We start from the raw sequence: 13,473 nt of genomic DNA on the forward strand, positions 1-13,473 counted from the left end.
TAGGGAAGGAGAATATCCCACAAGTAAATGATGAATCCGTGGACTGGATACACCACAAGAGAAAGTAATTTATCAGGTAAGCATAAATTCTGTTTTTGTGAATTTATATGAAATCCAAACACTAACATTAAATTCTTACTCATTGAGAATAACATATCTAATGTCATTTGTATGCTCCATCAAAATGATGTAAATCATAACTTTGGATCAGTATATCTTTCATGCAACATTGATGTGTGTCTTGTAGCAACAGTAACATATGTTATAATATCTGATATTAACGTGTACACAACATGTTATGTTTTACAGATATTGATGTAACATGTGGGACGGAGGAGGAAGAGGCGGCCATGGAGTCTGATGGTATGTGAAAGCTATCTAACATGTATCCAACATGTCTTATTGTTTGTAAACATTCTCACAGCTTTGACAATTTAAAAATGATTATTCCTTTTCTTTTAGAATCCACTACTGCCCCCCTTTCCATATCATGCAGCATGAACATATGCTTGTATTATGTTTTTTTTATGTCTTATTTTTTAATGATATTCAATGACAAACCACAATAATCATCTTCTTATTGGACAGACACTCCTTGCTATTCATTTGAGTGCCTGTATGCATACCATATCCTTATATCATCATTGTTAATAAATTGTAATTGTAATAAATTGTAATAAATTGTAAACCACTTCTAAGTATATATAAAACATAATCATGTTGAAATGCCTTTCTTTGAGATCATGATGTATGAGATGTTAATATATATTTTATTATATATTTCAGATGGACACTCCACTTCTGGGCATCATTCTCCCACCCCTGCCCAGGCCCCTCCCCCTGTAGAAGACCTTCCCGGCCCTTCCCATTCCTCCAGGCCTGTCCCTCCAATAATTGTCCCCGTTCGCCGCTCTCCCTGTATTGCTGCCCGTACAGTTCCCCAACCTGCCCAGTCCCCAACTCAACATTCCCAAGAATCGGCTGTACAGGCTCCCCCAGAGCGGCACCCCAGCCCTTGCCAGCCCCATCCAAGCCCTCGCCACCAATATCCCATCCCTCCCCCCTATCCCAACCTTCATTGTTCAAGGTGTCAGATCGTCTTTCCCAGGCACAGCTGTAAGTATCAAACTAAATCAACATTAGTACATATTTAAAGTGACAGTGAACCAAAAAAAAAAATTCAAATAGAGCATGCAATGTTAATCAACTGGATAATTTACTCCACTTATCAATTTTTAAGAACTCTCTTTGTCTCTTTATTTTTATGTTGAAAGGCATATAATTGTTCAAATATTGTGAAGTGGGGGGTGGTTTCTGTTTTATTGTTGGATTAATTTATCCACCAATCAGCAGGGACAACCAAGGTTGATCACAAAAAATACAAGGAGAATCTATTAGATTTGATAATAGGAGTGAATTAAATGTTTAAAATATTTTTAATGGTCTATCTGAATCACAAATTAAAATATTTGTGGTCAGTGTCCCTTTAATTTCATCTCAGTCCATATACCAATCACTACTACTTGTATTGAAAAATAGACAGATACATTTTTCAAACATTCTCTCTTCTGTAAACCACTGGGAGTGTAATTTCTTCTGCTTGCTGTGTTTACATATGTTGGCCTCAAGGCAAAAAGCTTTAAGGATAGGTGTGGATACCACAGGATAAATAAACTATTGAAAATTACAAAGTATGGACAATGGAAATAATGTTCAAAATATTCATAGAGTCAAGCTGGAAAAGTGGATCAGGGTCAACAAATTACAGGGGATAACATTTTGGAGTAAACTGTACCTTTAATGGTTTATGTATTAAGAACATATTTCATGTGAAGAGAATAAATATTGAATATTTGATTGTAAGAATGATTTGGATTAAAATCTCAAATGTATATTTTCTCAATTTATATTATGTTGTGTAATTAACATTAATATTATTCTATTTTTTTGTTGTAGGTTGTGACTCAGCATGGCTCATGCTCAAAACTCTATCGCGTATAGAGCAGGCCGTGCTGAGGAACTCGATGTTCCTGGGAAGGATGAATGACACCATTCATACTCTGCTCCAGGTTCAGCATTCGACTCTACGCCATATTAGGCGTTTACAGTCAATGCCTGAATCTGGAGCAGAGCATGAAGCGGACAATGAAGGTGATGCCCAGTAAGTGGAGTATCTGGAGATGCTCCAAGGTCGCCTTAAGATTCTTCCGTCCACATGTTACATATTTGTTTGTTATTGTTGCCATTTGGCCTTTTTTGTTTATTGTTGTGCCTGTTGCACTCTTTTACCTTGTCAAATGGCTCCAATGGGGCTGTGCTGGCCCTTGCACACTCTCTCCAAGGACTGTGATGCACTCTTTTACCTTGTCAAATGGCTCCAATGGTGCTGTGCTGGCCTTTGTTGGCCCTTGTCAACTCCCTCCAAGGACTGTGATGCACTCTTTTACCTTGTCAAATGGCTCCAATGGGGCTGTGCTGGCCCTTGCCCACTCTCTCCAATGACTGTGATGCACTCTTTTACCTTGTCAAATGGATCCAATGGGGCTGTGCCGGCCATTGCACACTCTCTCCAAGGACTGTGATGCACTCTTTTACCTTGTCAAATGGCTCCAATGGTGCTGTGCTGGCCTTTGTTGGCCCTTGTCAACTCCCTCCAAGGACTGTGATGCACTCTTTTACCTTGTCAAATGGATCCAATGGGGCTGTGCTGGCCCTTGCCCACTCTCTCCAAGGACTGTGATGCACTCTTTTACCTTGTCAAATGGCTCCAATGGGGCTGTGCTTGCCCTTGCCCACTCTCTCCAAGGAATGTGATGCACTCTTTTACCTTGTCAAATGGCTCCAATGGTGCTGTGCTGGCCTTTGTTGGCCCTTGTCAACTCCCTCCAAGGACTGTGATGCACTCTTTTACCTTGTCAAATGGATCCAATGGGGCTGTGCTGGCCCTTGCCCACTCTCTCCAAGGACTGTGATGCACTCCTTTACCTTGTCAAATGGCTCCAATGGGGCTGTGCTGGCCCTTGCCCACTCTCTCCAAGGACTGTGATGCACTCTTTTACCTTGTCAAATGGCTCCAATGGTGCTGTGCTGGCCTTTGTTGGCCCTTGTCAACTCCCTCCAAGGACTGTGATGCACTCTTTTACCTTGTCAAATGGATCCAATGGGGCTGTGCTGGCCCTTGCCCACTCTCTCCAAGGACTGTGATGCACTCTTTTACCTTGTCAAATGGCTCCAATGGGGCTCTGCTGGCCCTTGCCCACTCTCTCCAAGGACTGTGATGCACTCTTTTACCTTGTCAAATGGCTCCAATGGTGCTGTGCTGGCCTTTGTTGGCCCTTGTCAATCCCTCCAAGGACTGAGATGCACTCTTTTACCTTGTCAAATGGATCCAATGGGGCTGTGCTGGCCCTTGCCCACTCTCTCCAAGGACTGTGATACACTCTTTTACCTTGTCAAATGGCTCCAATGGGGCTGTGCTGGCCCTTGCCCACTCTCTCAAAGGACTGTGATGCACTCTTTGACCTTGTCAAATGGCTCCAATTTTACTGATCTTTCAAAAATAATTTTGAAACGTTGTTGATGTTTTCTGACATACTAATAAAAGACATGTCATTCCACGATTCTTTGTCCTCTTTATTCAAGTCATTGATTGAAATCTCTAGTTTATGTGGTTAATCCTTAAAGGGACCTTAAACCAAATAATGGTCTTTCCTGAATCATATATGTAATACAATTGTAAATGACTTTAATATTTACATCTCCAATTTAATTCGATTCATTTTCTTGATATAGTTTTCGTAAAGCTTTATCTTTGCAGGATTATGATTAGCATAGTAATTATTTTAAATATGTATATATATATCTTGATGTTTGTGTGTATATATATATATATATATATATATATATATATATATTTTAAATTTCACATCCATGTGTTCATTTGTAAAGTCTGCGTGAATTGATGCACCTTTAACAAATGATCCCAGGATTGATACAATGAGATAATCTCTGTAAAGTGTTATTTTTATGGAAATAGTATTCTCTCTGTGGATCCTCTTTTTTTTATTTGGTATTTCATGTCCCTTTAAGTGATGCTGACCACAATTGTTAAGGAATGGATTTCCATTTCTAAAGCGTTTTTGTCCTTTTTACATGAACAAGGACATATAATCTTATTAAAAAAAAATCTTATTGTAATGTTGACAGCACATGTATTTCAATTTAAAGTCTATCTTATTGTAGTAGTGTAACCAAATCAATCACTGTGTGTAATGTGCATATCTTAGATGAGGAATATCTTTATATTAATATTTATAAAATTTAATTATCCTCCCATATATGGCTATAGGTAGGCTGACCATATTTCAACTTGAATAAGTGACACGTTTGATCAATACATGTGTCATTATTGTTATTCCAAAACAATATAAACATATCTGAAAACATCAATGCCATATGTATTTCTCATGTGTATCTTTTAAATGTTAAAGATGTACACCATAGCTATAGTTAAAGGGACAGTCAAGTCCAAAAAGATGATTCATGATTTAAATAGGGCATGCAAGTTTAACCAACTTCCTAATTTCCTTTTATTCACAATTTAGCTTTGTTCTCTTGTTATTCTTATTTGAAAGGTAAACCTAGGAGGTTCATATGCTAAGTTCTTCGACCTTGAAGACTGCCTCTAATGTTAAAAAAATATTGACTACTATAAGGCATTAGTTCACATGTTTCATATAGATAACATTGAGCTCATGCACGTAAAGTGACCTAGGAGTGAGCATTGATTGGCTAAACTGCATGTCTGTCAAAAGAACAAATAATGGGGCAGTCAGCAGAAGCTTAGATACAAGATAATAACAGAAGTAAAAAGTATATAAATATATAACTGTGTTTGTTGTTCAAAAATGATTAATGTGTAATAAAGGGATTAGCTATATTTAAAAAAAAAAAAAATTCTGGGCTTGACTGTCTCTTTAACATATAATATCTAACACATCCCTATTTTCCGAATGCATCTCCTAGCATTAATTTTCAGTTAAAGGGACATGAAACACAATAATCCAAAAATTTTCATTTATTGTTACAATGTATTTCAAATTGCAATGTCGTAAATAATCGTGTAACCTTAAAATATTGTTTTCATGTCTACTTAAAACATGCTGCTTGCTAAATAGTTTAGTTATAAATCCTCTGCTTCTAATGAAATATCTCCTTATTTTCTATTATGTATTCTATTTCATATATCACAGTATTTCGTTATCTATCGTGACATTCCTAGATAGCAATATAGACACATACTAGTTACTAAAATATAAATATGTTTCTTATTGATATGCCAAGCTATCAACTGAGTCCTTGTATTGGCTGAGGTTTTTCCTCAATCTCGGATGCGCCATGTTGCTTAAGACATCACCTGCCAGGCTGTCCAATGATTCCTTGTATTGGCTGACGTTTCAACGTGATCAAGGATGCGCCTTTTATTGGCTGACGTTTTTACGTGATCAAGGATGCGCCTTTTATTGGATGGCGTTTTTACGCGATCAAGGATTTGCCTTTTATTGGATGGCGTTTTTACGCGATCAAGGATGCACCATGTTAATTAAGACGTCACATGCAAAGGTATAAAAAGCGTCTGATTGGATTACGTAGTCCCGCAATATTTGATTTTGCATGTAACACACGTTTGTGAATGAGAAGACAAGTTTAAAACCATGGCGAGTATGGATTGTGTGAATCATGTAACATTGTTGACCCATAGCTGATAAAGAACACAACATTCTCTTTTGATAGATGTCTGGTTGAATAAACGAATGAAAGCAAAAGGTTTTCATGCATAAGATATTTCGAGGCAAGTGCAAATCCCTAAATATAGTCCATCTTGTTTAATATGTTTGTCAAAAATATGTTCCTTTTTATGAAGAATGACTGTGTTGTGTTTAATTTTCAAGATATCGAATTCATAAATATGCGCTATTGTACTAGAATCAAGTAATCAATATGAATTTATCTTTATCATATGCTAAATATATGAGATGCCGACTTCTTCTAAATGTTATTTTGTCGTATATTTTATTAAAGGGTCATTATACACTCACATTAAAAAACAATTTTTTTTTTCTCTAGTTATATAGTCCATTGTTTACCAAATACATGTCGACTTTTGCTTATGTTCAAATAACATTTAATTAATTTTCAAACTCCTCGCCAAGCCTCAAAGTTTGATGTGAGTACCATCTCCAGCTTGCTCCTATTTGTGTAAAGAGTATTTTTCATATGCTAATGAAGGGGTATTGTCTTGTTTTACACTTGGAATGGGCTTTACAGCTATCTTTTCAATATAGATAACACGATTTTCTTTGAAAGTGTTTAAAGCTTTTTCATATTGATTTTGATATCAGTATATGTTAATCTTGTGGTTTCTAGTAGTGTCTATTACATGCAGTGCTCTTAAAAAGATTGTATACTGTCCCTTTAATGCAAATGTTTATTGTTGTATCATGTATGAGTTCCACATTGGTTAATCTCCAAATATATTATTGTGAGCATATATTTGTTTAGTCACTCCTAAAAGGACTTTAAACCATATTCCTTGTTAAAACAAATGTCTTTCTAAAATAAATCAAACACAATAATGTCTCTTTAAGAAAATAGACTTTATTTAACACGTCAATAGAAATCTTTTTCCAATATTTCTTGTTTGAACAAGTACATGTAGATATACCAACAATCACCAAATATTAGTATATGTTAGCATATGTCATTTTTTAAAGGGACAGTCTAGAAAACAAATAATGATTTGCATTATTAAAAAAGCAATTTTTGAAATAAAAATGTTATCAAACGTTTCTCACCAATTAATCATTTTTCTCTGGTTATTTTTATTTGCTAGCTAAACCTATGAGGTTCGTGTGCTCATTTCTTAGAGCTTGAAGAGTGCATGTAATCAGAATGAAATTTGACCACTAGAGGGCATTTTGATAGCATTTGGATATTGAAAACCTTGAGCTCATACAGCATATTTACCCTGTATTGATCATTGATTGTCTAAAATGTTGTTATGTCAGAACAACAAATAAGTGGTCAGTTTTCATAGGCATAGATACAAGGGTAAGCACATAAGTCACACGTATTTCTGTTTTTGTTTCCAACTTGATAATGCGTAATACAGTGTTTTCTTTGCAAACAATAATGTTCTGACTGTCCCTTTAAGCTGTGTTATTGTCATTCAAACAGTAATATGCCATCATGGATAATTGTAATGGTCATTTTGTTTGAGATTAGGGAAACAGTTTGGACATCACATCACAGAAACCAATCAATATCATGAACAAGGATAGGTATGTGATGATGTGGTGTCCACACACTTATAACCCACACTATGCAAACAATCTGCATCCATGGACCCGGTCCCATAGAAGCAGATTATATACAGACTGTGGTCCACAAGTGTATGAAAACCACATCATCACATACCTATCCATTACACATTAAATAAATACAAAACAAACATATCTCAACAAAATACTTACTTCCTCTTCCTTCCCCTCTTCCCACGAGGCTGAGGCTCTGGGAGGGGCAACTGCCCCCTCCGACGACTTCTCATCGGAGACGTTGTGGGAAGAGTGGAAGGAGAAGTACTGGGATGACCAAGGTGAGGAGATGGAGGAGATGGCCCAAGAGGAGTTGGTCCAGGAGGAGATGGCCCAGCAGGAGATGGCCCAGCAGGAGATGGCCCAGCAGCAGATGGCCCAGCATGCACCTCCAGGAAGAAATTTAACATAGCTACTTGTAGCTGTAAACTCCGGTTTTGTCCTTGTTCTATTCTTGTAAGGATCTCTATAATTTGTGTTTGTCCTTCTCTAATGCCACGAAGCTCTTCGATAATCCGACTTCTCCCTTGGATATTTTCCATCCGAGAGGTACGCATCTGTTCAATGTAGTCGAGTAACACCCGCTATCTCCTCCTGTTGTGCACGGCGGGCTGCCCGTGCACGGCGGCCTGCTGGTGCTTGAGGGGCCTCTTCCTCTGCTTCAGGGGCCTCTTCCTCTGCTTCAGGGGCCTCTTCCTCTGCTTCAGTGTGGGCCTCAGCTTCAGGGGGGGCCTCTTCTCTCCGAGGTGGCGATTCATCCCCACCACTCTCATACCGGAGAAAAGGAGGAGCCTGTAGTTGGTGTGCTGCCTCCTCCCCAGACTCTGTATATTGCAAAAAGAAAGAAATGTATATATTAGCATATTTCAAAATAAAGATGTAAATTATTTTGCTTACGATACAATTACAAATGCAGCCTCATTAATCCACTTTGAAATCTAGCAATCAATACGATTTCCGCATTTTCAAAACCGTGTTTGTGATATCTATCTGGTCAATCTGAATGTTTTTGCGTTTGTTTTCAGTCTGTTTAAATGCACACCTAACCTATAGCCTAGATACTAATGTAATCGCAAAGTAATTGTGAATGCGTTTACGTAATAATGTGTTAAACAGCGTAATAGCATTAATCTTATCCTTAAATACATTTGGATGTTAATTTATTCTTAAATGAGCTTACCGTCAGATGAGAGTGGCAGGTTCCCGGTATCGATTCCTCCGATCCCGACTATGGCCACCTCGGAGATGCTGGGACGCAACATTTCCTCCCATCGGGAGTACTCAACGGTCAGTGCAGGCCTGCCACAGGTCCCTGTGGCATGTTGGTACTCCCTGGTTATTTTCTTTTTAAGCTCCATCTTGCAGTCCCGGTAGCGATGTTTAATAGAGTCCATATCTCTGTTCCGGCCCCCCACTGCATTAACTGCATCCCTTATCTCCCGCCAGAGCTTCCGCTTGTCACTCGGGATGGTCTTCTAAGCCTGGAGCCTCCTATACCTGCCCATATAGGCTTCTACGAGGACCTCCTTCTCCTCCATAGTAAACCTCGCCTCCTTAGTTGCCTTGGCCTTCCCCTGTGATGATGTCCTCTGTTTCCCGGACTGTGAAGCCCTACTCTGTCCGCCACTGGGCCCAGCCACTTGTTCATCTTGAACAAAGTGGCTGGGTCCACCCACCGCTTCCACCCCCGCTTCCTGCCCCCCTTCCTGTCCTGTTCCTTTCCCCCCCCTCTCCCTCTCCTCCCCCCTCTACCTCTCCCCTGACTAATCTCCTGCCTGCCCTCCTCCTCCATCTCTTCCCTAAACTAAACCCCAACTAATCCAACAAAAAGTGAGTGTGCCCAAATGAAAGGGGGACAAAATAAAGAACTAAAAAGACCACAAAAGTGCTGAAAGTGTGAAAGGGATATAAATAAAAGAGGGTAAGGAGTATTTAATCAACCAAAATATATAAGAAGACTAAAAGGAGGAAATGTAAACTAATGTAACTAGGGGATGGGGATGGGATTAGAGGGAATGGGGTATGGGAATAGAGGAAATGGGATGAAAGGGAATGGGACTACAGGGAATGGGGTATGGAGTGTAGTATGAGAGGGTATGGGGTATGGAGTGTATGTATTGTTATTGATAAGTGTATGTATGTATTGAATGTGTTTGTGTGTAAATGTGTTAAGTATACAGAAAAAGCACTCACACACTCACCCAAACCAACTGTCGCTCACTAACGCTCCCACTAACTCACGCTCCCACTAACTCACACTACCACTAACTCACGCTCCCACTAACTCACGCTCCCACTAACTCACACTACCACTAACTCACACTACCACTAACTCACACTACCACTAACTCACGCTCCCACTAACTCACACTACCACTAACTCACACTACCACTAACTCACACTACCACTAACTCCAACTAACTCACTCACGATAACACTAACTGACTCTCTCACACTAACACTAACTCACAATAAGGCACTAAATCTCTCTGTAATCTCCAAAAACCCACCAGCAACACAGTCAAAGAAGCCATGCTTGTGTGGTGCTTATATACCCTGTGTAAATGTTTAATGATGTACCGGTTTGTCTTGTAAATTGTGTTCAGGTGTGCTTTGTTAGTAATTAGTATTTGTACAATGTGTATTAGTTGTGTGAATTTGCGCATGCTCATTTCGAGTTAGTATTTGTGGAATGTGTAGAATGCGATGATGTCATAGTGCTCGTTTTCTATAACATTGTCCAATAGTATTATGTGTTAATGTTAATTTGCGATGGTGTCGTATTTGTGAAGTGTTGTATATGTATGTTTGTCCTAATATTTCTTAATGTTGAATGCGAGTATTTTGCTTGTGTATGAGTGTGCATTTATTTTTCCTTTTTTTTTATTTTCCGTATTTCCGTATCGTAAAGTATATGCGTATTCCATTTATTTTATTTTTTTAATTTCCCCCCCGCTTATGAATGTGTAATGCTTATGTGCTTTGTTTTGTGATTGTTGTTCTGACATTTGCGGGGTGTTATTGTTGTTCATTATGTGGTATACGTCATATGACCGAGCAGTGCGTATTTCTCGCGAGATCGAGTGTTAGGTGAAAAAAGCGTGTTTCTTTGATTTTCCATTGATCTCTATGGGAGACTGTCTAACGCGGGCGTGATTCCGTGTCTGAAATATACGCGTTAGGAGTAGCGTTAGAAGGTTGTTTATAAACTCTAAATACCCGCGTTAAAAAACTCAGTGCGTTAGTAATAAACCACGCGTAGCTAACGCTCCCCCTCTAACGCAAAACTCTAAATCTAGGCAATAGTTTCCTTCAATAGTTAAAAAATGTGAGGCAGAAAAATGAGTTCCTAGGTGTCTACATACCCTGTGCCATGCCACAACTGTATCTCTGAAAAATTCTAATCTTTTAACATATAATGGAAGGTCTTTAACCTCTAGATGTAAAATATTTTTTAAATATAGGGGTTTAACCAGATAATTTTCTATTTCTAGGAGGGTAAAGTGATTACTCTCCAAAAGCCAATACAGGGCAATTTTTGCTACTGCCACTAAGTTGTAGATTGCTATATTAGGGAGCCCCATTCCCAAGAACTTATATTTAAGAACTAATTTCTTATAACTAATTCTGGGCTTCTTATTCATCCATATAAACTCTTTAATAGCCATGTTGATTTTCTTAATCTCATATTTCTTAATTAGGAGTGGTAAATTCTGGAATAGATACAACAATCTTGGGAGTGCTATCATCTTTCGCAAGTTTATTTTGCCAAAGATAGAAAGCGGGAGGGTTACCCACCTTTTAAGAGTCTCGCAAAATTGACTAACTCCATTACTAATATTTAAGGAATATCACTCTGTTGGTAGTTATTTTAATTCCCAAGTATGTCAAAAAATGGCTTGCTTCCCTAAATATTTTGGTTTCTGAGTCTTGGTTTTTCTGGATCCACAAAACTTCGGTCTTGTTTCTATTAATTCGATATCCAGAAAAAGATCCAAACCTCTGTATGATTTGGCAAATCTTATTAAAGCTTTCATTTGAATTTCTGGAAAATACCAGCAAATCATCTGCGTATACAGCCAACTGAAGGCTCTTACTACCTAGTTCTATCCCTTGAATATCCTTCCTTAGTGCAACCAATAATGGTTCTAAAGCGATGTTAAAGATTAAGGGTGATAAGGGGCACCCCTTTTGTTATTATTTACAACCAGTGCCGCCCTGGATTCCCTATATAAAATTTCAATCATGTTAAAGCAGTAGCCTGCATATCCAAATTTTGTAAGGGAAGTAAGAAGATGATCCCATATGATGGAGTCAAAAGCTTTACTTGCATCTAGCGATACTATAGATATGTCCTCTTTAACTGTTTTTGGATTATATTTATTGTTATACCACTGATCTAAAATTGTTAGAAAGACCTTCCTCAAGTTGGTATTTGAGGAACGTCCTTTCATAAATCCTGTTTGGTCAGAGTGTATGACTGTATCTAAAGAGGCCTGAATCCTTTTTGCCAGTATACTTGTTATGATCTTATAGTCAATATTCAGGAGTGAAATCAGTCTATAAGAATCAATTAAATGAGGGTCTTTCCCCGGTTTGGGGATTATAATAATTGTGGATTCATTAAAGTCTTCTAATGGTTTCAACTGACCGGACCAAAAACTTATTTAACAGAAGAGTTATCTCATCAATAAGTATCTTATAAAACTCTAATCTCGGAATTACAATTGAGTCCCAGAATTTTTCCTTCATATCTAAATCTATAGACTGTGTTGAATAAAGTTCTGTAAAATAGTCAAGGAATATTTTTTGTATATCCCCCATACTAGTCCAGGTAACCCCCTTTTCTTGGATTTTGTTTATAAATTTTGGAGTTTTGTAATTTTTGGTTATACGTGCTAGAAAACTACCTACCTTATTCCCATATATATAGTACTGTATACATGACTTTATGTTCTCTTTGATTTTGTTTTGAATAAAGTATTTATCTCTGTTTTTTTGGCCTGAGTATATTTTTTCCAATTATCTATAGTTTTTTTCCTGAATATATTTACTGTATTTATTAATAAGACAGTTAGTCACTTGCTGCCTATATAAATTCGTTTTTTTTCTCAATCTTATCAAAAAAGTTGTAATCTCTCCTCTAAGTACCGCTTTCGCGGCATTCCAAAATATATGGGTTTTATTGAGGTAACTGCTATGAAAATTATTGTAATCTGCCCATTTATCTTTCATGGAATTTATGAACTTAATATTTTTTATCAAATATTTAGGGAAGAATTGATTAGTCTTCCTGTCCTTCGTTTTGTGGTTCAACACAATTGCGATAGGGGCATGGTCTGAGATTGTTATCAAGGGAAAAAAAAAGGGAAAGAAAGACCCTCCATGTTGATTTATTCTTTACATTTATATCATTTCTAAAAGGAAACATAAAAAAACATATGCATTACTAGTATTTTTATAAATAAAACAAATTTCCATGAGCATTATTTCTCCTGACTAGCAGTGTCATTTTTTAAGAACAAATAAATGTCAGACACTTCAGTAAATGTTTTATTCCCTTCTTTGGTTTGTATATTGAGTCTTGCTGGGTATCTTGCTGGTAAGAGTCTTGCTCTCCACCCTTCCTGTATTAATCTAGTGCAAATTGGCACCATTATGTGCCTTTTGTTAGAAGTCTCTATTGAATATTCATTAAACAATATTTTTTCCCCTTGTAGTTGATCTCACCATTTGCCTTCCGATATACATTCATAATTTTAATCTTATCTTGGAAATTCAATAATTTCATGATAACTGGTCTACTGGTCTTATTACTATCGGCCCCCTGCCTCTCTGGGCCCATTCTATGTATTCTCTCAATAATTATTCCTTGATCTTCTCTCTTAATATTTAATAGTCCCATTAATTCTATTTCAACAAATCTCTTAAGATCCTTCTCATGAATATCTTCGGTCAGGCCAATAATTCGGAGGTTACTCCTCCTAGCCCTATTTTCTAAATCCTCTAGTTTAATTTTCATACTTTCAATCTGTTCTGACATGGGGGGTAGTTATCAAGCCATCTACTTTACCTGCCTTTGCCGGTCCAATACGCCCG

Source organism: Bombina bombina, chromosome 4 (genome assembly GCF_027579735.1).
Source record: "Bombina bombina isolate aBomBom1 chromosome 4, aBomBom1.pri, whole genome shotgun sequence".
Taxonomy (NCBI): domain Eukaryota; kingdom Metazoa; phylum Chordata; class Amphibia; order Anura; family Bombinatoridae; genus Bombina; species Bombina bombina.